Below are 24,895 nucleotides of genomic sequence, written 5' to 3' on the forward strand. Positions count from 1 at the left end.
GAGGGTGATGCTGTGCAACCACTGGAGTAGGAATTTCCAATCGGTCGTCTGGCATATGGTTGCACTCGATGAGTGTGGGGAGCATCACACTCGTCATTCCATCCAATGACTCTGCTATAAACCCTGTGGCTCTTCTCCCAGGTGTTTCAGTGACTCCTGCACATGTGCGAAGAGTGTATGGGGAATCTGATCCTCTAATTTGAAAGAAGTCAAAGAATTCAGACCTAGCCAGGGACCTGTTACTCTGGCCATCTAGAATAACGTAGATCTTGGTGGCTTGGTCTGGGCGTGTCTTGGGATATACCTTCACCAGACAGATCTTAGAACAGGATCTGGGCCCTTTACCTTCATCACAGACTTCTGTGCACTTGGACATGACTGCTGGCTGGGGTGTCTCTCCTTCTCCCTCCCCGCCATGCTCTAAGGCGGGATCAGTTATGTTCCATGGGGGTGGTCCAGGGTGAAGCGCTGCAAGGTGACTATTACTCTCGCATTCCCTGCACTTCAAGACTGCCTTACAATTCTTTGCCAGGTGCGTGGTGGAAGAGCAACACTTAAAACAGATACCATTCTCTTTGAGAAATGCTTTACGCTCTTCGAGTGGCTTGCTCCGAAAGCCTCTACACTTTTTTAGAGGATGAGGTTTGTGGTGGATGGGGCATTGTTTGTCAATGTCACTCTGTTTGCTGTTTCCACTGTCTGACTGAGAAACTGGCTGATGCAATGCAACTTCAGTTTTGTGGGCAGAGACATGACTTTTGACATAACCTGATTTCTTTTCCCATCATTCAGGCTTCGTTGAACCTGTGGAGAACTTACAGGGACTGTTTGTTGAAACTGTGGGCACTGTTGAGAGAGTAAAACTTGGGTCATTTCTTCTGCGTGCTTCACTACATATAAAGTTTGTAAAAAATGTGAATGGAGGGAAGGGGATGCCATTCTGCTCTTTGTATTGAGAGCCTTGGGCTAACCACCTCTCTTGAAGGCTTAGTGGCAGCTTCTAAACAATAGGGTTGACACCTCTGGCAGTGTCCAGGTACGAGAGCCCAGGCAGGTAGCCTTCAGATTTGGCAGATTCTAACTCTCTTAAGAGATCGCCCAGTTCCCTAAGCTTTAAAGGATCTTTGTGACTGATTTTAGGAATGTTGTCTAACCTCTCAAAGAGAGCTTTCTCAATTACTTCTGGGGAGCCATAGCACTCTTCTAGGCGATCCCAGGCCATTTTTAAGCCTATGGTAGGGTTGGCAACATGCACTGAAGGGATCCTCATAACATATCCTGAAGACTGAGGTCCTAACCACTTTGTTAAGATATCAAGCTCCTCACTGGCAGTCAAGTATAGTCCTCGAATAGCATTAAGGAACGAGGATTTCCACGCCCAGTAATTTTCTGGGCGATCACTGAATTTTGTGAGACCAGAATTCACAAGCTCTTGGCGTGCCAGGTACCTTGCAACATCACCCATACCAGTCCTGTCATCAGTATATGGCTGTAATAAGCCTCTGTTCAAAGGGGAAGTGTGCAGCTTACCAGTGGGGAGTGGGTCAGGAGGTTGGCGACGAGCTGTCTGTGTCGTCCTCTCAAGCTGCTTTGTTACATGAGGATTGTTCGTGGGTGAAGGCTGGAAGGTTGTCAGATCTGGTTGAACTTCAGATTTGCTGAGTGGCTGTAGAGATGGTGTATATGGTTGATGTACAGGGAGTTCTGCACCACCATGGTGCGATTGGGAGTATTGGTCAACATAGTCATGAGTACGTTGAATGGTGACAGAAACTACGTCATGGTTACTCCTACTGCCCTGTCCAATCCCAATCTCTGCTGCTGCCTCAAGAACTTCAGCCTCTGCTAAGGCTGCTGCAACCTCTTTCTCATGCTCCAATGCTAATAACTCAGCTGCTATGCGTGCTTCTCTGACCTTTAAATCAGCTGCTAGACGAGCCTCTTCTATCTTCAGATCGGCTTCTCTTTGAACAAAGGTGGCACATGCACATGCAGCTTCTGCTTTAGCACGAGTCCTGACTGCTGCTCTGCTAGCTGAAGAGGATGATGAATTGGAATACTGTGATCTAACTTCATGTGCAAGGTCTTGTACTGTGGCACCACCATCAGTGGACAATCATTCCAATCCAGCTTCACTGGTGTGTGACATCATGAATTGCAGCCTTCCTTATTTTTTCCAGTTGCTTTTGTGTCCGTGTGAAAAGGCGCTTTTTTACTATTCTGTCCTCAACGTGTGTATGCATCTATACACGAATTGACAGATAGCGAACAAACTTCCAAGAGAAAGTCAGAGGCTGGAGTAAAATTGAAATGTCTTTACTGTTGTCATCATTCTCTTGAACAGATTTCTTTGTAAAACTGAAATTATACAAAACAATAATTACTAGATGCAATTTAAGTAACATAATATATGCCCAACATGAAATGATTCAGGTAACAGCTACAATATTACAAATGTCACATTCCAGTGATGTGTTAATAGCTGTATATGGCTTGCAAATAATGTACACCAAATTCACCAGTTTACACAAACACAGGAGAAGTGCTTACATATATGCAACCGAAAACAATCAAATGACTATTAAACTGAGAAGCTGTATTTGCTCATAGCTTGTTAACATTAGTAGTCTCAGCATATACTGCATATAAACTGGGTATTCAAATGTAACATGCTAAAAATACACCATATAGCACTTATCTGTTGTTATAGTTAGTTGTAAATTGCAAATGTACTCACAAGCGATGCTGTCCTGGACACAAATGAGGGATGGAAAGTAAGATAGCTGTGGCTGCACTCTGGTCACATGTAATTTGTCAACTACAAGGTTTCCCTCTTTGTTTTCCCTGGGCTATGACTTGACTGCATCACATGACTAAAACAACCAATGAAAAGAAACAGCTAGTAGAAATTAAGAAAGAGTGTGTTACCCATAAACAACCACCAGGTGGAGAAATACCCAACTAAATACAAAGTTATACAAAGCATGACACTGGCAGAGTCAGTTTTAGACTTTTCTTTTTCAGTCTTCTTTCTTGTATTTTCCCTGACAGTGTTGGCTTCTGCATGGAAGAACTGCTTCAATGCCTCCCAGTTTTCTAACACACGATCCAGGGACCTGCCAATACTCAACCATCTTGTTGAAACATGTTTCAATATTTTGCCATGGTCTATGTCAAACAATTTTTGCCATTCCCCTAACCCACTGAGGCGTTTGCTTGATTTGTCAAGATAATAGTATGTATCAACCAGTATTTCATCCATGTTGAATGGCAACTGTGATGCTCCCTTTTCAGCAGCTAGGTGTATCAATTGACATGGGCATCCTGAGAGATGAAGTTGGGGCTGTTTGTCAAGCATGAAAGCAAATACTCCCTTCTTTCTACCCGTCATGACGTTAGCATTGTCTGATGCCAAAGACAAACAATTTGTCCAAGGAATTTTGTTGCTGTCTATCTCTTCACAAATCAAATTGAAAATATTTTCACCAGTTGCTGCTGTATCCCTCAATACTGGCACTGAAAGCAATTCTTTCTTCACGCCTGTACTATCAGCATAAGATATCACTAAAGGAAATTGCTTATCATATTCATCATTGCTGTAATCTGTCGCCAAACTAAATGGATTTTTTTTTTCAAAGAATCCACCAAATTTATTCTCACATCATGAGTAAGTTCTTTAACTAGTGCAGTCGTCTTGCTTCTTCCGCATTCATAACGTTTTGCAATCTCTGAATCCGGAAACGCGACTTTCACAACTTTCGTGATCGTGTCAGCTGCCGATAATGGCAAATTCAACTGGACAAGCAAATGGCTAAATGTTGATTCAGCTTGCGTAACTTGGGTGTCAACTACATTTGACTTATTTTCAACGAAGAATTTTGAGATTTCTCCGCTTGACTTTGCCACTTTTACCAGTTCGATGTGTGAATTAGATTGGACGTGTCTATCGATGTCATACATGCCAGAATGGGAGATCGTAAAATCTTTCTTACAGTATCGGGAAAAGGCATACCCTTCCCCACGTATCGAAGGTTGAATTCCAGGCACGTCGCTATATTCTTTACGATATTTCTGACAATGCTTGACTTTCTTTTCACTACATACTTCAGATTCTGAACTGGCACGATGTGGCTTTCATTTCGGTGCCATTTTTTTTTCTAAAACATCCGGGTTCATGCGCATTCAAGTTTGCTTCGCTTTTACCGGAAGTTGACATTCTGATAAACTCGTCACTTCCCAATATCCGAATGAAAAAAAGACGTGAACAAGTATCTTAAAAAAATATTTGGATGTTTTCTGCAGACAATTGGTGGCAGTTGATGATAATAATGATTATTTACATATCAGAATTTTTTTCTCATCGACTCAAAATATTTTCAGGTTGGTTACATCATATATTCCGTGTTTGCGTATATATTTAGGTCAACTCGTATTGGCGTATTTCAGATGGTGAAAACGTAATTTTTACACAGAAATCATAAGGGTAGGCAGGTCTGCTGGTCTGTGGAATTGGAGTGTGAAATTACTGTGGACTCTGTGCCACAAGGCTGTGTCATGTGACTCATTCTTGCACCCATTTATTACCCATCATAGTCTTACTAAATTTATTTACCCATCATAGCCTTATTGTAAATAGGCTACCAACCTGATTTGTACATTTTGTTTAGTGGATTGTATACTGTTATACATCATACCTATATTGCTTATTTTTAAAACTTACTCTTCTACAGTATTGACCCATCCCACGTGACGTCACGACAAATGCGGCTGCCATTTTGGACGTGAGCTACCAGTAGTCTACCACAGCCAGCAACGAGGAACGACGGCGAAGCATCGAAAGGAATATAGCCATCAAAGAAAGTTTTTACTTTCAGCAAGACTTCCATCATGCCATTACTGATTGTTGTGCACCTGGATGTAGTAACCATCAACACACAAGGCAAGATTTATCATTTTATCAGATCCCGACAGATGCTGACCGACGGCGAAGATGGATAGCGGCCATTAACAGGAAAGATTGGCAGCCCTCGGCATACCAACGCTTGTGTAGTGACCACTTTGGTGGAGGTAAGACGAATAAAATTAGCCAGAAAAGGCATTACATTGCCGTTAACATTTTGTGGCGGCGAGTGTGTAACCAATTAGGTTAAAATAACCCATTGTAACCTCTTTGTTCTTCTGTAGTAGCTATTAGCTAACAACATTAGCTAACGTTGTGTTCCTTTGCTGTTGGTAGACTGTAGGACAGACCAGAGGTAATGTCCTACAAATAAGTGTTCAAAACAAGAGGAACATGTATTTGTCTCTTAAATCCAGGCCGTTCCCTGTAATCTGTAACAACGGTTGGAGAAAGTAATGGCAAATAGTGAGTGCACAAACCATAGAAGTTAAACTGTACACAGCGCCAGGGCAGTGTGATGGTATGTCTACTTTTAGATTGTGTTAGCTTATCAATGAACACACTCGTCACTCGATGAGTTTCACGTCTTTACGACGGATACTTAAATTTATAACGGGCCATGTCTCAACAGACTAAGAAGTTATTTCAATGACATTTAATAACATTTTGTTTATCCTGAGGACCGACATTAAATGAAAATGTGAACAAACCTTAGCTGTAATAAGATGGCGACCACCGGCTCCAGGGACGATCCACTGATGTAGGCATGTGACCCAGCCTGACACAAAATATTTGTAGGCATCCAAACTCTTATACGCTTTCAGATCAATACCTGTGTATGGCGATGGGTTTTTAACGACATAGGTATACAGATCATGTGGGCCGAAGTCAGGTAAAGACGAGGGCTTCGTGTACTTCCGAATGTCAGTGAACAATCCTGGTGGAAGCAGGTAAACGTCGTTCTCTAAGCCTGCTAACCTCAATTTTTGCAAATACCTCTCCCTCTGCTCACCCTGTAAATGCCCTACGTCGCTGGATAGTGAAGGTGTTTTCTGCATCTCGCTCCTTTTTCTTTTATGTTTTTCGTTTGTCGTCTTCCTCGCATTCAAACCGATTTGAACCGAAGTCCACTTCATGTCCAAAATGGCGGTCGCGTTTACGAAGGTCACGTGAGTGGGAAGGGTCAATACTGCTTCTTGGCATCTGTGGGCTCTTCCAAACGGCATCTCACTGTACTTGTATACTGACAATAAAGAACATCTACTTCTACGCTACTATCCAAGCACACAAATGAATAATTCAGTACCCTTTTTCAAACTTAAATAAAACATTATGAATCAGTAACGTTTGTAATAATTCTTTTTTTATTCATTCTGTGTGCATAAAGGGCACATAAAACATAATCAACAAAATATAGGATAGGAGCACATAGGATAACAGAGGAGCAACAGCTTTTAACTGTAGGTGCAACAACATCTCATTCTCTCTCATTCTCTCTCTCTCTCACACACACACTTCAGAAAAGAAGAATGCTCCGATTGCCATGCTTTGAGCTAAAACGCCTGACAAATTCATCCAAATCCAATGACTTGGCCCATCGAGATTCGACGCTTAGCACACCCAAGTGACTCAGACGGGCATCACCCATGGTTGTCCTTAAGTGGTTCTTAATAAGTGCTAGCACTGAAAAGCTTCTTTCACAAGAAGCACTACTTACGGGTGTTACTACAGCAATCTTCCCCAGCCTGAAAAGTTCATGGAACACCTCTTTGAAAGGCTCTAGAAAACCAACAAAGTCTGTGAGGGTGGTCAATTTTTCCATTCCATTCTTTTTCTTTCTATCCAGCACTCTCTTAATCTGATAGACCTCATTGGCCAAGTCCTCAAGATTCGAATCAAAAATCTTCAAAATGCCATCTGACAACTACCAATTTAGTCATTTTAATAAATAAAATGCAATTAAGTACATTACACCCATACAACATGGCATCATTACCTAGAGGCAGCGGTCTCAAAAGTAGCCGGTCACCGGCGGCAAATCGCCGGCTATGGCTTGTTATGCTGCCGGCTATTGTCAGTTGAGTCACAAAATTTAATATTAAATATTTCTGACAGCAAAAAAAGTTGTGAACGTAAATTACATCCACTATGTCATGTATGTCCGTTGTCGCGTCAACTGTGTTTACATTCTCGACACGAGTGCAGTCATTACTGCCGCCTGTGTTGCCAGATTGTGTTTACATCCTCGATATGAGTGCAGCCATTACTGCCACCTGTGTTGCCAGATTGGGCGGTTTACCGCCCAATTTGGGCGGTTTTAAGTGCATTTTGGCGGGTTTTGAACATATTTTGGGCTGTAAAATGTCAGCAGTATCTGGCAACATTTTTTTTACTTAATACAAGAAATTAATGGATGCCAATGTTTTTGCCAAAATGGTATTTTATTTTCCATTGTTTAGGCAGCTTCAGCATCATACTGTGAGATTCTGTTCAAATTGTTTTTTTCTTCTATGAAGCCTGAGGCATTTATTTTATTAGTTTATAATTATTGTTTAATTTAGTCTTCAGGAGAGACTGCCTGCACACAGTACTAGTATTAATAGGTTTTTTTTCCTTACATGAAAGCTGAGGCATGTATATTATATTTTAAGGTAACTTCATGTTGTGCTGTGAGGTTCTATGCACTTTAACTTTTGAACCAACAGGTGCATTTGGATAAGTAAAGCCTATTTTTCTGCATTTTTGTAGTCCTGGTAATCTTTTATATTGGTAAAGTTGTTTATAGGTCCATTTCTCAGTGTCTGTTTTTTTAATCAATAGTTTTTCAGTAATAACTTGATATTTAACATATCACTCAATTTTAAACAACCCCCGCACCTCCCCCATGGCTTGCCCCCATAGTCTCCAAAATTTCTGTGGGAAACACTGGCGTGCGTAACAACGCTAATCAAGCTTAAGCTAGACGACCCGCCTCAAATACCTGTCCCGGGTAAATGTTATCCCAATTTTAGATGGCCTGTTCCAAACCATCCCGCCCCATGAAAAATTCGTACTTGCATATCTCTCTCTCTCTATCTATCTATCCCTGCACGCTTTGCGTGCATTATGTCTGCCGCTGGCAGACATTTTACCATTTTGCACCCTGCTGTAAATTACCCTGCTATTCTCCCAAACTTTGAAGCCCCTGAGAGGGTTACTATTACAGCTAAAGTTGAACTACATACAAGTCTAGAACTAAAGTAGACCCTTAAACTGTGCATGTCTCCTCTATGCAATCTCAGTTAATACCATTTCCAGAAATACCGGTACAATACATTGTATTATTTGTAGTCATCTGGTTTTGCCTACTACATCATGTTTTCTCTGACCTGGTGAAGAGGGGCTTGGGCTAGCAGACTGGTACTGCAGTTGTTGACCGTCCTGTGGCGCTGGTGCCTGCGTACTTGTGCTGCCCTCGTTTAAACCCTCACTTTCAGTTTTTCTTTTGATAAGAAACTGCTGAATTCCCTGCATCTTTCTTTTCATGCTCTCTCTGTCTCTATATCTGCCAAACACGATAGTTAAGATTAACACAAAACCTTGAGCTTTGAATAAACAGGTCAAAGCTATTGCTATCTTACCAAACAAATTACAACTTAATATCGCTAACAAGTGCAGTGACTTACAAGTTTAGAAGCCAACAGCTTTAATGTAGTTACAGTTTAGTTTAATACAAACCTAAACTTAACAACCAACAAGAAGATTTGACTCACCAAAGAATTAATTCGCCTAGTTGAACATCAGTCTCGTCGCCGCTGACTGGCATTAGTACTTGTGCATCCTCTTTGATCGCATGAAAGTGGAATGGTAAACGCTGTGGTAACGTTAAGCAATGGAAAAAAAACCCCTCCACGGGTCTGTTTCTTCTTCCATTCAGTTGTGTTGACGCAACAGGTGCACTGCCACCAACAGTTTGGGGGTGGAACTGCACCAGTGATTATTGAATTCTCCGGTTGTTCTTTACCAGTTGATTGACAGAACAGGGGCACTTCAGGGGCCAATCAAATTAGAGACGGGGCCACGGCCCCTGTGGCCCCACACCTAGAACGGCCCCTGCATTCCAGTCATTTTGGCGAGAATAAATAAAGTAATGTAAAAGTAGTGTAATGCCTTACTTTTTAAATGCAGTAATATTGTAATGTAACGCATTACTTAAAAATGACAGCAAAAAGTAATAAGTAATGCATTACAGTTCTTAAGTAACTTGCCCAACACTGGATACAAATAATATACAAACAACAAAAATTATAATCACACCTTAATTTAACCATTCTTTTTTTACTTACTGGCAATATCCATCTCTCTTTGTGGTGTTTGGTCCTTCTGTAACCATTCTGACGTCTTCGCTGTTTTGTATTCTATCCTCCTAGACGTCCCAGACTTTGGTGTTGTGTGGGTTGGACCCACACTACTGGGTTTGGGCTGAGGAGTGGTATAGATTGTCGGGACTTTCCTCATAGGCACATCTGACATGTCTACTCGGTTGTTTTCTTTAGTGCAGATCTGTCCCAATCTCCTCCTTTGTTCATTTTGCACCTCTTTGTTGGCTGGCCAATCTCCGAATCGGAGGATGAGATGTCCCCCTCAAGTTGGTTGAGCCTTTCTGCTTCCTCCACGACACCACCTCTTCTCTATCATCTATCACTGAACGACACACGCTCTCTGGTTTGGTATCTATGGCCCTCTTCCTTGTTGTTTCTTTGTTTATATCCTCAAATACAATGGGTATGGCTGGCACCCCATCACCTGTAGATAGAAAAGAATTATCCTTGTTGAAGTTATATATGCTCCTTGTCATTAGTGTTCAGTACGAATATATAAATATGAAAAAATAATGGGTTCGCCACTTCCACTGTATAAATGTTGCACTTCTTAAGATAAGAATCTGTCAGTCACAAGAACATTTGCCACAACTTTAGCTTGCCTGATTTCAATGCTTTGTGAAAACAGTATAATTTAACGTTATCATTTTCACCTGAAAATTTTCAAAGAGCTTTTCATGTTAAATATCATTAATTTATTGTTTCAAGATAAAATGCTCCAAGTATGTGTTTGAAGAAGATTTTAATAAAACTCCAGGGTAAGAATGGCCTTTCAAATCAATAAATCAGTGTACCTTGTTAATCAGCCTTGGACCTGGCCAGCTGCCTCTGCAGGTGATTGACTGCCTCCTTGTAATGTGGAAATTGTGAAAAAAAAAGACTGAAATAGGGGTTTTTCTAGAAAAATTTAGTATGAGGGCGCTCGCCATGGCAAGGGAGCGAAGTGATGGGAATAATAATAATAATAATAATACATTTTATTTAAAGGCGCCTTTCTAGCACCCAAGGACACCGTACAAAAATGAAAGACAAACCATAAAATACACATTAAAATTACAAAAAGAAAAAAAAACATTAAAACAAGTTACATTAAAACAAGTCAAAACTAAAAATTTGACAGTGCAGTGATTAAAGTTGAAAAGAAAGTTTGAACAGGTGTGTTTTGAGTGAGGATTTGAAATGTGAAAGGGAGTTGATATTTCTAAGTTCGGGAGGTAATGAGTTCCAAAGCCGGGGAGCAGAGCGGCTGAAAGCTCTGCTCCCCATGGTAGTGAGACGGGTGGAGGGGACAGTCAAGTGGATGGAAGAAGAAGATCTGAGGGAACAAGAGGGAGTGGCAACGTGGAGGAGATCGGACAGATATGGGGGAGCGAGGTTGTGGATGGCCTTGAAAGTTAACAGAAGGGTTTTGAATTCAATTCGAAACTTGACTGGGAGCCAGTGGAGCTGCTGCAGGATGGGCGTGATGTGGTGGATGGAGGGGGTTCTGGTGATGATGCGGGCAGCTGAATTCTGGACCAGTTGGATCTTATGGACAGATTTGTGAGGGAGACCAGAGAGGAGGGAGTTGCAGTAATCCAGACGAGAAGTGACGAGGCTGTGGACAAGAATAGCAGTGGCATGGGGAGTAAGGGGGGGGGCGAAGACGGTTGATATTGTGTAAATGGAAATATGCAGACGGGGTAATGTTGTTAATGTGGGATTGGAAGGAAAGAGTGCTGTCGAGGATGACACCCAGACTCTTAACCTGTGGGGAGGGGGAGACAGAGCAATTGTCAATATAAAGAGAGAAACTGTCAATTTTGGATAGTGACGATTTGGTGCCAATGAGGAGAACCTCAGTTTTGTCACTGTTTAGTTTGAGGAAGTTGGAGGAGAACCAGGTTTTTATTTCTGCTAGGCAGTCAGTAAGGGAGGAGGGTGGGAGGTTGGAAGTGGGTTTACTGGAGAGATAGAGCTGGGTGTCATCTGCATAGCAGCGGAAACTGATATAATATTTACAGAAAATGTTGCCAAGGGGAAGGAGATAAATGATGAAAAGGAGGGGCCCCAGGACAGAGCCCTGGGGCACACCTGAAGTGACAGGGGAAGGGTGGGATGTGAAAGATTTAAGCTGAATGAACTGAGTGCGGCAGGAGATATAAGATTTAAACCAGTCAAGGGGGGTGTGAGTGATACCAATGGATGCTAATCTATTGAAGAGGGTGAAGTGACAAATGGTATCGAAGGCTGCACTCAGGTCAAGGAGGATGAGGATGGTGAGTAAACCAGAATCAGCTGCCATGAGGAGATCATTGGTGATTTTGATTGGTGATTTTGATCCTTCAATGAGGCCCCGGAACCGGCGGCACAGACCGATCCCTCGATTGTCGCTATCTCACCATCGGAAACTTCTTTGACCGCTTTGTGATAAAAAAAAAGATGTCATCTTCTTCTGCCCCAGACAGTCTTTAGCTTTCTACCGTTTCGTGCCACGGGATGACATCTTTAAATGCCCAAGTGTCAACAAAAACAACTTGCGAACAACTTCTGTCAAAAGCTCCCACACTGGTGGGTGAAAGATCATTCAGTCTCGAGAAATCTCGCTCTACAAGTCAGCTGACCTTGTATGTAACCTATGTCAAATCTCGCGAGAGCAGCTGCGACAAGTAAACAACATGGCACCTCGGTCTGGAAAATACCAATTTGGATCATTTTTGCACCGTCTGACGGTGTATCTACTATGATTGGAATATTTTTGGAGTAATTATAACATATTTGATGATCAGACACATTATCACGTGGTGTTGCTGGGATGTTTTCACGTAGAAAAGATCGTTTTGAGAAAGATTGCATGTTGTGCAGTAGCATATAAGTGCATGGCCTAATTGTGACTTGGAGTTCAATTGGCATTTCAGTAAGGGGGCGCACGCAGAGAGTAAGAGGGCGCAGCGCCCCTATTCCCCGGTTTAGACAAAAGCATATGAAAGGCAACCATACTATAAAACACAGTGAATGAATGGAAAGCAACAAGGTGTCATTCTTATTTTGTGCTCTAAGTACTAGTTTGCCCTGTGAAATATTGATACAATAGGCACAAACTTTGATTTCGGTTCACTGATGTACGCTAAATATTTAAATCATTTTCAATTATAATTACCATTGCAACTGTCAGCTCCTTTTTTCTTTCACTGGCTTCTCTGCTGTTCTCCTCTAGATTGGTTCCCTTCTGGTTCAGTGGTCATAAATTCGCTACTGTCACTCTCCTCATCCCACATTTCTAAATCAAATGTATTTATTTATTATCAAGTCGTACACAGCTTTTTGGTACACATGACTAGAAAACACAAACAATAAAACACAAACATAGCAGGCAATCACAAGAATCTGTCATAAAACAAACATACAAGAACATACCAGCATAATATACTCATAATAACACAATCAAGAGTATAATCAGTCTAATACATTTGACTATTTGGGGAAACTGTTAAAGATTTATATACACCTTTAAGACACAATTCCTGAGATGGATATTATTATTATTACAACCCCGATTCCAAAAAAGTTGGGACAAAGTACAAATTGTAAATAAAAACGGAATGCAATGATGTGGAAGTTTCAAAATTCCATATTTTATTCAGAATAGAACATAGATGACATATCAAATATTTAAACTGAGAAAATGTATCATTTAAGGAGAAAAATTAGGTGATTTTAAATTTCATGACAACACCACATCTCAAAAAAGTTAGGACAAGGCCATGTTTACCACTGTGAGACATCCCCTTTTCTCTTTACAACAGTCTGTAAATGTCTGGGGACTGAGGAGACAAGTTGCTCAAGTTTGGGGATTGTCTAATGTAGGATTCTAGTTGCTCAACTGTCTTAGGTCTTTTTTGTCGTATCTTCCGTTTTATGATGCGCCAAATGTTTTCTATGGGTGAAAGATCTGGACTGCAGGCTGGCCAGTTCAGTACCCGGACCCTTCTTCTCCGCAGCCATGATGCTGTAATTGATGCAGTATGTGGTTTGGCATTGTCATGTTGGAAAATGCAAGGTCTTCCCTGAAAGAGACATCATCTGGATGGGAGCATATGTTGCTCTAGAACCTGGATATACCTTTTTAGCATTGATGGTGTCTTTCCAGATGTGTAAGCTGCCCATGCCACATGCACTAATGCCCTACCATCAGAGATGCAGGCTTCTGAACTGAGTGCTGGGTCGTCCTTCTCCTCTTTAGTCCAAATGGCACGGCATCCCTGATTTCCATAAAGAACTTAAAATTTTGATTCATCTGACCACAGAACAGTTTTCCACTTTGCCACAGTCCATTTTAAATGAGCCTTGGCCCAGAGAAGACGTCTGCGCTTCTGGATCATGTTTAGATACAGCTTCTTCTTTGAACTATAGAGTTTTAGCTGGCAACGGCGGATGGCACGGTGAATTGTGTTCACAGATAATGTTCTCTGGAAATATTCCTGAGCCCATTTTGTGATTTCCAATACAGAAGCATGCCTGTATGTGATGCAGTGCCGTCTAAGGGCCCGAAGATCACAGGCACCCAGTATGGTTTTCCGGCCTTGACCCTTGCGCATAGATATTCTTCCAGATTCTCTGAATCTTTTGATGATATTATTCACTGATATGTTCAAACTCTTTGCAATTTTACACTGTCAAACTCCTTTCTGATATTGCTCCACTATTTGTTGGCGCGGAATTAGGGGAATTGGTGATCCTCTTCCCATCTTTACTTCTGAGAGCTGCTGCCACTCCAAGATGCTCTTTTTATACCCAGTCATGTTAATGACCTATTGCCAATCGACCTAATGAGTTCCAATTTGGTCCTCCAGCTGTTCCTTTTTTGTACCTTTAGCTTTTCCAGCCTCTTATTGCCCCTGTCCCAACTTTTTTGAGATGTGTTGCTGTCATGAAATTTCAAATGAGCCAATATGTGGCATGAAATTTCAAAATGTCTCACTTTCAACATTTGATATGTTGTCTATGTTCTATTGTGAATACAATATCAGTTTTTGAGATTTGTAAATTATTGCATTCCGTTTTTATTTACAATATGTACTTTGTCCCAACTTTTTGGAATCAGGGTTGTATTATTATTATTATTATTATTATTATTCAATTCATTATATCATCTACATATATTAACCATTGATTGATTGTAGTGTTTATTTCGAATATGAAAACCAAAATATTAAAAAGAAAAGTAAAACAAAACATTTAAACATAATACATAAAAATACATATTCGAAAAGGAGTGAGAAGAAGTAAAACTTATAAACTCCCACCCCGTCTCTTTAAATAATGAATAACAAGCTTCCTTGTTATGGTACCTGTCTAGATGCTCATGCCTGATACTTATAGATAAACAAAATGTATTTCTGACTTTGTATTGAGAAACCCTAAATGTAATTTACATATATCCATACCCATAGATACATACATACACATACATACACACATACATATACATTCCTATATGCACACATACCTCCCCATACATACATACATACATACATACCAGTCCCCCCAGGATTTCGTGGGCCTTTTTTGTGATTGTTGCGAGCTAAAATGTCTGATGTTGTGGGGGGGTTTCCAAAAAATTGCGATGAAAGTTGGGGTGTTTTTTTAGGTTTTTGTTGCAATTACATTGCGGGAGGAAGTGAAGTTGCAAGAAATTGTTGCGATTTTCTCTTTTTGTGATTAAAATTGAGTGATATGTTAAATATTAAAGTTATTACTGAAAAACTATTGATTAAAAAAAAACAAAGACACTGGGAAATGGTCCTATAAACATCTTTACCAATATAAAAAATTACCAGGACTACAAAAATGCAGAAAAATAGGCTTTACTTATCCAAATGCACCTGTTGGTTCAAAAGTTAAAGTGCATAGAACCTCACAGCACAACATGAAGTTACCTTAAAATATAGTATACAGTGGTGCTTGAAAGTTTGTGAACCCTGTAGAATTTTCTATATTTCTGCATAAATATGACCTAAAACATCATCAGATTTTCACACAAGTCCTAAAAGTAGATAAAGAGAACCCAGTTAAACAAATGAGAAAAAAATATTATACTTGGTCATTTATTTATTGAGGAAAATGATCCAATATTTCATATCTGTGAGTGGCAAAAGTATGTGAACCTCTAGGATTAGCAGTGAATTTGAAGATGAAATTAGAGTCAGGTGTTTTCAATCAATGGGGTGACAATCAGGTGTGAGTGGGCACCCTGCTTTATTTAAAGAACAGGGATCTATCAAAGTCTGATCTTCACAACACGTTTGTGGAAGTGTATCATGGCACGAACAAAAGAGATTTCTGAGGACCTCAGAAAAAGCGTTGTTGATGCTCATCAGGCTGGAAAAGGTTACAAAACCATCTCTAAAGAGTTTGGACTCCACCAATCCATGGTCAGACAGATTGTGTACAAATGGAGGAAATTCAAGACCATTGTTACCCTCCCCAGGAGTGGTCGAACAACAAAGATCACTCCAAGAGCAAGGCATGTAATAGTCGGCGAGGTCACAAAGGACCCCAGAGTAACTTCTGAGCAACTGAAGGCCTCTCTCACATTGGCTAATGTTCATGAGTCCACCATCAGGAGAACACTGAACAACAACAGTGTGCATGGCAGGGCTGCAAGGAGAAAGCCACTGCTCTCCAAAAAGAACATTGCTGCTTGTCTGCAGTTTGCTAAAGATCACGTGGACAAGCCAGAAGGCTATTGGAAAAATTTTTATGGATGGATGAGACCAAAATAGAACTTTTTGGTTTAAATGAGAAGCATTATGTTTGGAGAAAGGAAAACACTGCATTCCAGCATAAGAACCTTATCCCATCTGTGAAATATGGTGGTGGTAGTATCATGGTTTGGGCCTGTTTTGCTGCATCTGGGCCAGGACAGCTTGCCATCATTGATGGAACAATGAATTCAGGATTATACCAGCAAATTCTACAGGAAAATGTCAGGACATCTGTCCATGAACTGAATCTCAGCAAGACAACGACCCTAAGCACACACGTCGTTCTATCAAAGAATGGTTAAAGAAGAATAAAGTTAATGTTTTGGAATGGCCAAGTTAAAGTCCTGACCTTAATCCAATTGAAATGTTGTGGAAGGACCTGAAGCGAGCAGTTCATGTGAGGAAACCCACCAACATCCCAGAGTTGAAGCTGTTCTGTATGGAGGAATGGGCTAAAATTTAGTTTAGTTGCAGTTATTGCTGCACAAGGGGGTCACACCAGATACTGAAAGCAAAGGTTCACATACTTTTGCCACTCACAGATATGTAATATTGGATCATTTCCCTCAATAAATAAATGACCAAGTATAATATTTTTTCTCTCATTTGTTTAACTGGGTTCTCTTTATCTACTTTTTGGACTTGTGTGAAAATCTGATGATGTTTTTGGTCATATTTATGCAGAAATATAGAAAATTCTAAAGGGTTCACAAACTTTCAAGCACCACTGTAAATGCCTCAGCTTTCATGTAAGAAAAAAAAACTATTAAAACCAGTACTATGTGCAGGCAGTCTCTCCTGAAGACTAAATTAAACAATAATTATAAACTAATAAAATAAATGGCTCAGGCTTCACAGAAGAAAAAAAAAAACAATTTGAACAGAATCTCACAGTATGATGCTGTAGCTGCCTGAACAATGGAAAATAAAATACCATGTTGGCATCCATCAATTTCTTGTATTAAGTAAAAAAAAAATAAAGTGCACACAGTCCTTCACTGTAAACATAACACACTTCCAGTAACAGAATTTAAGCCTATATACACTGACTCGCACATGCTGCTTCTCTTGAACATATACACGGAAGTAAGGCGGAAGGTAGTTTGTCGACGTAACCTCAAGACAATGCCAACGATTGGTCAAATTTGCAGGAAAGTTGTGGTGATTGGATATAATTGCAACACCGCCCTGAATTCGCGGGGATTGGTTGAATTTGCAGTGAAGTTGCAAATCGCAACATCATGAAATCCTGGAGGGTCTGACATATACCCATATAAAATATATCTATTATAAGCATTTGTTACTTGTTTCTGTGTCTGGCACCCATGTTACTGGACCTTGCTTCTGCGTTGTGTTGTGTTGAAAGAAGACTCCCAGGTGGATAATGAAGCTGTTTATTCTCTGCATAAGTCTGCACAAGGGTCATCAAAATAAAAACAATGAGGACTGGGAACACTTGGAGTCCGCCTGCAGTAGGGTAAAGCTCTTCCTGCTTCCTATACACTTTATACTAGCGTGCAAACTTTACTAAACTTAATAAAATTACATCACTACAGTTTCTACTAGTATGAGGTGTGTTAATAAAATAAACAAAATAAATTCCAAAAGGGAAAAATGTAGGCGGCACGGTGGTGTAGCGGTTAGCGCTGTCGCCTCACAGCAAGAAGGTCCGGGTTCGAGCCCCGTGGCCAGCGAGGGCCTTTCTGTGCGGAGTTTGCATGTTCTCCCCGTGTCCATGTGGGTTTCCTCCGGGTGCTCCGGTTTCCCCCACAGTCCAAAGACATGCAGGTTAGGTTAACTGGTGACTCTAAATTGACCGTAGGTGTGAATGTGAGTGTGAATGGTTGTCTGTGTCTATGTGTCAGCCCTGTGATGACCTGGCGACTTGTCCAGGGTGTACCCCGCCTTTCGCCCGTAGTCAGCTGGGATAGGCTCCAGCTTGCCTGTGACCCTGTAGAACAGGATAAAGCGGCTAGAGATAATGAGATGAGATGAGGGAAAAATGTACTATAAAACATGAATGTGGATGTATGAGTGTGAATGCAATGAAAGAAATAAAGTTCTATCTCTGATCTATATAAATTCTCAGATTGTGATCATATAGGGTGATACATAAATACAGAAAAAGATACAGATCTGTAAACTATTCTAAAGAAACTAATCTGACATACAACATACAGGAAAAACATTGCTTCATCCATTTTCATTATAACAATGCGCAAAACAGCGCTCATACACAGGTAAAAGGTACACTTGTGTGGCCGCTACTGGTACTGCAGCTAAGAATGCAGTCAAAATGTTCCAGGCTAATCACATTCGAAATCGCGAACGCTAGCGGAGCCACAAGGTAAACTTAGAACGTTCACAGAATAAACAAACTAAACTATAAATCTGATTGGTTACCTGCACAAGGGTCATCAAAATAAAAACAATGAGGGTTGGGAACACGTGGAGTCTGCCTAAACAGAATAAATGTCCTATTACAAATTGCACTTATCAAGACAAACGTGGTTCAAGGTCAAATGAAAATACAAAACGAAATAAAAACAACAATACAGTGTAAAACATCGCACAAATGTGATTTATAGGTGACCTAAAACATAATACTTTATCAGGGAATTGTTTGACTAAAACAATTCAGTGTAAATATGACTTTTAATAACTTTTCTCTAGAACCCACATTATCCCAACCTACCTGCAGCAGGGTAAAGCTCTTCCTGCTGCAAAACACCCACAATGCAAAACTTTACAGAAAGGCTACAAAATAAAAGTCTTGACACATTTATGCAGGATTTAATGCAAAATACAAATAACTATTTAACTCTGTTACATACACCCCCCTTAAATCCTGCTAAATTGGGGATGTACCGTAAAGATCTCAAGAAAAGAGAGAGAAAGACAAATCTCTGACACGACTATGAAGAGAGAAGAAGAAAGACTTGTGTGTCACTAAAGAGTATGAAAAGCTGTCAATTAAGAAATTCTCCAACTAGGGAGTACTTAAAGAATGGGACGGCGCCATATCCCAAACTAAAAGTAGACTCTAGAGATGCTTGTTACACCTCAAACAATGTAAAAAAAAACAAAACTCTGTGTCTGACACTTCTAACTGTATCCTGTGTCACCTGACTATAAATGACATCTAATACTAAGTGTTCAACTTAACAAGCTTTTAACTAGAGAAAACAAAGAGTTCACTGTGGACTCTGAAGTGTCAAGAACTTGTTCATTCATCTCACATACGAGTCTTTTAGGAGGTTTGATAGCTCTGCCTCACCTGGTCTGAGCAACAGCTTTCTCAAAGCTCTGGGGTTGAGTGCATACAGCAGGCTCATCTGACATGGTGTTTTCATGGGTGGGGACTACTGGGTGGGGTTCAGCTGCTTGTGGGTCATTACTCACAGGGAGAGCATCACTGTGCTGATCGCACTCTTCACCTGCCACTCGCTGAGTCACCTGGCTCCAGCACACAATCGGACACATCTGGCACTTCTGTGTGGTGAGACTCCTCCAACTCAAAGTCGTCAGGGCTAGTGTGCCCTGACGTAGTGAGCAGTCCAATCACCTACACTGTCTTTCTCATCTGGAGGGTTGACCTCAGGAACCGCATCATTACTGTCGCTGGACTGGTGATCCTGCATATCGTCCAGTGGTAAGAAGTCAACAGGGAGCAGTAGATTTCTGTGGACTACCCTTACTTTGTCAGAGTTGACATCTTTGATCTTGCAAACGTTTATGTCAGGATTCACAACCAGAACTTCATATGGAGAAGATTCCCATTTGTCAGCTACCTTCTTTTTACCTCTTTCACCTCTGTGATGAGCACTCTGTCTCCAATGGCAAATGGTGAGCCTTTGACTTTCCTGTTGTAGAGCCTGGCATGTCGAGTCTGTTCTTTCTGACTGTGTCTCTGTGCTATCTGCACAACTTCATGCAGGTCTTTCTTCAGACGGGAAACAAACTCACTGTGGTCCACCACCACTTGATCAGAGAGGATGCTCTGAAACAGGATGTCAACTGGGAGATGGGGGACTCTACCAAATATGAGATAGAAAGGTGCAAAGCCAGTTGTTTCATGCTCTGTGCAGTTGTAACAAAAGGTGAGAAGCTATAACATCTGAGGCCACTTGGCTTTAGACTTCAGAGGCAAAGTTCTTATCATGGATCCAAGGGTTCTGTTGAATCTTTCAGCAATGCCATTGCTCATGGGGTGGTATGGTGTTGTGTGTGACTTTTCAACACCTGACAGAGACAACAGTTCCTTGATCAACTTGCTTTCGAAATTTGCTCCTTGGTCAGAGTGAATCCTCTTTGGAAAGCCATAGATGAGAAAGAAGTCATTCCAGAGTCTTCGAGCTACTTGCTTGGCAGACTGATTCTTGCACGGGAATGCATGGGCCATCTTGGAAAAGTGATCCCTTAAGACCAGCACGTCCATAGACCTGCCATCACTGACCTCCGCAGACCAAAAGTCGATGCAGACCAACTCCATCGGCTCTGATGTGCGGATATTCTCCAATGGAGCACAGGCATTGGGCTCTGGGGTCTTCCCCACAACACAGCTATGACAGTTCTTCACATGGTTGTCAACATCTCGCTTCATTCCAACCCAGAAGAATCTCTGCCTTGCTAGCGCCAGCGTTCAGCTCTTCCCCTGGTGACCAGCTGCGTCATGTATTCCATTCAGAACTTGTGCTTTGAGGGAGTTAGGCACCACAACCAGAAAAAGATGTCTGTTCATGTTGCCATCCCTCCTCACCTTGCACAGCACACCATCATGGATAATCAGCTTGTCCCAGTACTTCAGGAGTTGAGGTACACTGGAGGGTTCGTCTGCTCTCTCGCTCTTAGATGGCTTTCGACGTCTCTCGATGTAGTAGAGCGCTTGACTGATGGTCCCATCTTGTTCTTGTTGACTGACAAGACTGCTGTGAGGTATGGGAGTATTAGTCTGCTGCAGTTGAGGAACAGCTAGACCCGCACCCATTACTTTACTCAGGCCACCAGTGGAGTGTGCACTGAAAACAGCTGAAATCTCTGGAGCCTCGATTGAACCAGTTCCACTGCTGGGTGTGTCTTGTGGATCTTGGCCTGATCTAAGGACCATTTGATGGTTGTTGGTGTACTTAAACGCATGCTGGACAGTGTCATCACCAACACCACTGACCTTCTTCAGGAGTGACACATATCGCTCTGTGACGAGACAGTGGCTTATACAAGACTGGACAAACGGCTCTCTGCTCAAGGCATCAGTGACAACATTTCTGGGGTCTGGGACATACTTCAGATCAAAGCTATATGATGCAAGTTTAGCTACCCAGTGCTGCTTACAAGTGTCCAGCCTGGGTTTTGTCAAGACGTACGTCAAAGGGTTGTTGTCGGTCCAGGCTGTGAAATGACGTCCTTTAAGTCAATGGCTAAACTTTTCGCAGACGGCCCACTTCAATGCAAAGAACTCCAGTCTGTGAGCGGGGTAGTTCATCTGTGAGCGAGAAAGTGTTCTGCTTGCAAAGGCTACTGGCCTGGCTATCTCTTCTCCCGGAGGGACTTGAGAGAGGACTGCCTCAACTCCATCAAAGGACGCATCAATGGCTAAAACGAAAGGCTGGTCGAAGAATGGATAGGCCAAAGTCACACTCTGCAGCAGATCCAACTTCAGTATCTCAAACGTGTTTTGACATGCAGGTGTCCAGTCAGCAGAAGTGAGCTTAGCATAGCACATTCTCTTTCTCGGCTTTCTCCCCTTTCTCACAGGAGTCTGCTTGCTGGATCCTGACGTCAGCTGGAAGAGTGGCTTGGCCTTAGCAGAGCATCCCTCGATAAAGTGTTGGTAATACAACATCATACCAAGGAACGACCTTATCTTCTTTGGACATGGTGTCTGTCCATCAGCCTCCATCAGATCAACTCACTGGACTTTGCTGATGGCCTCAACTTTATCTGGGTCTGTCTTAATGCCCTCCTCACAGATGATGTGGCCCAAGAACTTAACAGACCGTCTCAAGGAAAAGCACTTTTTAGGAGCCAGCTTTAAGTTATGACTGGACAGACGTGAGAAGACCATTTCAAGGCGTTGAAGAGCCACATATTCAGATGGGGCAAACACCATCAAATCATCCAAGTAGCACAGCACACTACTGAAGTTCTCATCTCCAAAGATGGACATCATCATTCTCATGAATGTGGCTGGACTGTTGGAGAGGCCCTGAGGAAGTCTGTTATACTCATGCAGGCCAAACGGTGAAGAGAAGGCTGTGTATTTCTTGTGCTCTTCCTGCAGAGGCACATTATAATAGCCTGACATCAGGTTCATACTGGAGAAGAAGGCGTTTCCATCCAGAGCAGCTAGCACATCTGACTGATGTGGCAGAGGATGGGCGTCTCTGACAGTTCGTGCATTCAGCCACCTGAAGTCTGTACAGATCCTTAAGTCACCATTCTTTTTCCAGACTAACACGAGGGGAGATGCATAATCACTGTGCGACTTGCGAATGATTCCTTTCTCCTCCATCTCATTCAGTGCTGTTCTTAGTTTAGCATACTGGCTTGGTGGTATTCGCCTGAACAGCATACGAAAGGGTCTGTCATCAGTCAGATGAATGCGGTGGACAAAACCTTTGGCTTCTCCACAGTCCATTTTGTCCCTTGAGAAGACTGACTCATGACTCTCGATCTGTAGCAGTCTGTCTTTCCAGTGTGCTGACACTTCACACGACTCTAAGTCAATGTCAGGGAGATTCAAGATTAAAGTAGGGACAATGATGACTGTACTTCCCACAGACAGGACTGAAGACACAGGCAGCTTTCCCCAAACCAGGTACTCTGTTTGCGGCTCTAATGTCACACTTCTCTGGAGCTTAGTGCCTACTCTCTCTGGCACAGACTCACCTCTCCACCTCTCAGTGTTGGAGAAAAGGGACAAAAACTTGTGGCACTCGTCACTCTGGTTATGGCCGGGCATGGACATAAGTCTCCAGTATCCACTTGTCTCTGTCAGCTGTGTCAAAAGCCTCTTGATAGTGTTGGTGCCCAGGATCAACTCCTCCGTCTGACCTGATACCACTAAAGTAGGGACAGCCATGGAACAGTCATACACTGTGATGTGGATGTCATAGATTGCTGTTGGTGTGACGCGATGGCCTCCACAGCCAACAATGACACTGTCTTAAGCTGACTGCTTTGTGACTGCTCTTCAATAAAGTCAATTCAGCAGACTCACTAAGAGTGCATGCCATGGATCCACTATCAATAAGAGCTTTAAAAGTGGGCCCATTCTCAATTGAAACTGATGTGTGAAATAAACTATCAGACTTAGGAACCATCTGTAAAATCTGAAAAATAACTGTTTTGTCTGAAGAAATATCACTACTGTACAGCTGACTTAAAGATTCATAATCTGAAAAAGCTTCAAAGCAAGAGGTGGGAGGCTCACTCTGGAGATCTACGTGGTCCTTAACTACACGCAGATCAGTCAGTTTGACAGCTGGCTAGCAGGCGCTGCACTCCTTCCTTTGAGTGGACATCTGTTCCTCGCATGATCAGGTGAAAAGCACTGGAAACACAGCTTCTTATCTTTGCAGTGTGACAAAGCAGAGTGAGAGGCATCTTTACAGACTAAGCATGGCGTGTCATTAAGGCCCTGAATCCGAGGTAAGCCACTCGTCCTTCTACTTGCTGGCCCGGATTGGGCATTGCTCATGAGAACTTTCTCCAGCATACTAATCATCCTCTCCAGAGCAGAATGGTCAGTAGAGGTGGACTGGGGTGGAGGCTGGGTGTTACACAGGGGCTGCGATGGAGACTGCACATTACACAAAGGCTGTATTGGAGACTGAATATTACACAGGGGTGCTAAACTAGTGTTGGCTACCTCCATCCTGTTCATAGCCACTTCCTTCTTATCATTTCTCTTGCCTGCTGCTTTGATAAACTTCTCTGAGTGGTACTCATTCAAGACTTCCTGCACCTCAGCAGCTGACCACTTGTCAATAGTCTTAGAGCGGAAGGTGAGAGCTAGATCTGAGCTTGGGCAGTTCCTAATGAACATGCGTGTGACCTCAATGGACAGGCTATCCTGCTGCTTACCCTGTTCCTTGAGACACTCTGCAGTAACATCAGCAGCATGGTGAAGGCGCAGCCAGTAGTCATAAGGGTCTTCCTGTGACTCAGGCAGAGTCGTATAGAAGTCTTGGAGGGGAAGAGGCGAAAACTGCTTACAACTGAAGTGCTACCTCAACAGGTTGTATATGGAATCTGGGCTACTTTTGATATCAACCCCACTAGACTTCACGCCTACTTTGACAACATCTTTGGCTTTGCCTCTTAAGTGGATAAGAATCTCCTCACCTTGTTCCTCAGAAGTCAGGCCTCCCTTCCTTATGAAGGTTTGCATGAGCTCAATGCATTCTTCAAGTGTAACAGTATCAGACGAGTCACCTCTGAACGTAGGAGGATCTTTCACTTTTCTCTGACTCACTACTTGAAGCTGAGATGAACTTGACACATAGTCCTGAGCTGGAGTGTGACTGTCACTGTGGACACTAGAGGCAGATACTGCTGCTGCTGGACTAGACCCACTCAAGTGTGTGAGAAGACTATCAGCTAGCTGTTGGCCTATGTGTTGCACAATGTTACCCATCTGACCTAGAATATCATGTGTTGTATTGGGAGTGGATGTGAAGGGGGCCTGGTGAGTAGAGGGGCTATCATGCTGTGTGTGAGCTGTGTGTGTGTTACCAACAACATGACTTGAAGCTGACATCCCTACCCCTCTACCTACAGTAGTGTTAATGTCTGGGAAGGGAATAGGCACTCCCAGTAAACCTCTACCCCGACCTACACTAACTGGGGTTTGGAAGCCCTGAGAACCATTAAACTGTGGGCTATCT

Source organism: Neoarius graeffei, chromosome 11 (genome assembly GCF_027579695.1).
Source record: "Neoarius graeffei isolate fNeoGra1 chromosome 11, fNeoGra1.pri, whole genome shotgun sequence".
NCBI lineage: Eukaryota > Metazoa > Chordata > Actinopteri > Siluriformes > Ariidae > Neoarius > Neoarius graeffei.